General features: G+C 34.7%; 1 non-coding gene across 1 annotated transcript; it reads right to left on the reverse strand.

Annotated features, from left to right (window-relative positions):
* Positions 1-2,293: 2,293 nt before the first annotated feature.
* LOC123941094 lies at positions 2,294-2,399 on the reverse strand. The gene has a single exon (XR_006818185.1). It is a non-coding gene; the product is annotated as a U6 spliceosomal RNA (small nuclear RNA).
* Between the last annotated feature and the right edge of the window lie 252 nt (positions 2,400-2,651).

Raw genomic sequence — 2,651 nt, forward strand, 5'->3', positions numbered from 1 at the left:
CTTTTATCTACAAGCCAAAGTCAAAAGGCTGTGAAAACTAAGAGATTTTTATATCTCATCTGATTATGAGACTTGACCTGATCTGATCAATTCCTTTGGGTGCAAAGCTTAACCTGAAATTGATGTATATCTATTTATATTTTTTATTCTGATTAGTGTGAATATTCATATATTTCCCTACAGGTTTATTAATGTTTTGCTTACAAGTTATATGTAAGACTTTAAAGTATATATCACAGTATTACCTGTCCATAATCCAAAAAAGTTCATATTTTATGACATATCTGACTACAAAGCTCTTGGGTAAGAATTATGGATCTTGTATTTTTTTCCACAAAACATTTTATCTCTATGAAGGAAATCATGACTCTATATAAGATCTGTATCCCTCTTGTACAATATAAAGGCAAATATAAATTAAGAATAAGAAGCTTGGGAGGTGCCTGGGTGGCTCGCTGTTAAGTGTCTGCCTTTGGCTCCTGTCATTGTCCCAGGGTCCTGGGATAGCCCCGCATCGGGCTCCCGGCTTGGTGAAACTTGCTTCTCCCTCTCCCACTTCCCATGCTTGTGTTCCCTCTCTCACTGTGTCTCTCTCTGTCAAATAAATATATAAAATCTTAAAAAAAAAAAAATAAGAAGCTTCATTCTCCCTGTTGAAAATAAGGGAAGAACCCCCCCACCACCACCACCTCCCACCTTTAGCAGGCTTTCTTTAGAACACTTGTAACTTTTTTCTTTGTCTCTTTAAAATCTATGTAAATATTTTTAAAAGCCAAATAAGCCAATTGCCAGCTCTAAGGCACAATAATGTCTTTCTCAAGAACCTGGGAGCCATCTCTTTGAGAAATGCAACATCAAGTAATATAGCATCTCTATCTTCTGGTTTCTGTTGGAGGGTAGAAGTCCTAAGTCAGTGGTTATCTCATGCTAAATTGCCAAAGTTACCTCTTGTCACAAAAATACTGCAGTTTATTTTTTCTTTGGAAAAAACTGATTAGCAAACACAGATGGCCCCTCCAATTATCAGGAGAGTCTTGGAAGAATGATGAGTGATAAATGTTGCTGTCAAGTTCTCTTATTTAAGGACTAGTTACTGATCATTGTGAGAACATGTATACAATAGAGTTCTATCTTCTTGGCAATATGAAAGGGTAAGATTTTATTCTGGCTTAAAGCCTATTCTATAATAAAACTGTTTTCTTTCTCTTCTACTATTGTGGGATGGTTTTCTGGGTTGGCTGAAGATTTTGTTTTTAATGGTTTTCCTCAACAGTAACTCCATCTAACTAACTTATTCAAAGACACTCCCCTAGAAATTCTTCCCTCTCTTTCATGCCTTTTAGAACATTTTTCCTTAATTGATCTTTCTCATTAGCTGGAATTTCTTCCATCCTGACCTTACATTTCCTTCGAAAATGATCTTTCTACTATTATCTTCTTTCAGAATCAGAAAATCTCCTCCTACAGGTCATTTCTGGTAGACACTCTAATTAGGCATTTATATCCATGTATATTAAATATACATATGTACAGAAATGTCCATTTATATGAAAAGGGTGTGTGTGTGTGTATATATTTAAAATGTACATGTATAAAGTGTTTCAGACTCACTAACTGATATCATACTTACATGGAAATCAATGAACTGAAATTCCATATCTTAATAGTGGTTTTAGTTTAAATATACAGTGAAATGTACAAATATTATTTGCACAGTTTGATTAGTTTTGACAAATGCATACACCTGTGTGACCAGACCATATTAAGATACAGAATATAACCATACATAATCTCTGAAAGTTCCCTCATTTTCTTCCCAGCCAACACTCTTATACCTAAGGCAACCACTTTGCTAATTTTTTATCATATTAGTTACCATGTATTAGATATATTTAAAAATGACACTTTTTTATGGGCATATATTTTCATTCTCTTGGATAAATACCTAGGAGTAGAATCCTATTTCATGGAACAGCTGTATATTTGTTTTTATAATACATTGCCAAAGCACTTTCCATTGTGCTGTATCATTTTATACACCCACCACATAATAGTTCTAATTACTTTTCCAATGTGGCAGCATTTGGTGTAACAGACATTTAAATTTCAGACAAACTTCTAATTTTGTAGGGTAATTTTATCATGGTTTTAACCTGATTTTCCTTAATGACAAATGTTCATTTTCTTATTTGGTTTTCTCGCTCTCCGCTCTCTCTCTCTCTGTCTTTTTTTTTTTTTAACTCCCATTTTACATCTCCCTTTGTGAAGTATCCAAGAGTTTTGCTCACTTTTTTCTAATATAGAATGCTCCACGAATTTGCATATCATCCTTGCACAGAGACCATGCTAGTTTTCTGAATAGTGTTCCAATTTTAATATATTGGCTTGCAAAGTGGGCATTTGTTCTCTGTTTTCTTTTTAAGATTTTATTTATTTATTTTAGAGACAGAGAGAAAGAGAGACCCAGCAGTGGGAAGAAGAGGGAGAGGGACAAGCAGACTCTGCACTGAGTGCAGAACCCCACAATGGATTGATCCCACAACCCTGAAAGCAAGACCTGAGCGAAATCAAAACTCAGATGCTGAACTGCTTAAGCAACTGAATCTCTCAAGCACCGGTACTTGCTCTTTTTTATTTATTGGCTTATTTGT

Source organism: Meles meles, chromosome 4 (genome assembly GCF_922984935.1).
Source record: "Meles meles chromosome 4, mMelMel3.1 paternal haplotype, whole genome shotgun sequence".
Taxonomy (NCBI): domain Eukaryota; kingdom Metazoa; phylum Chordata; class Mammalia; order Carnivora; family Mustelidae; genus Meles; species Meles meles.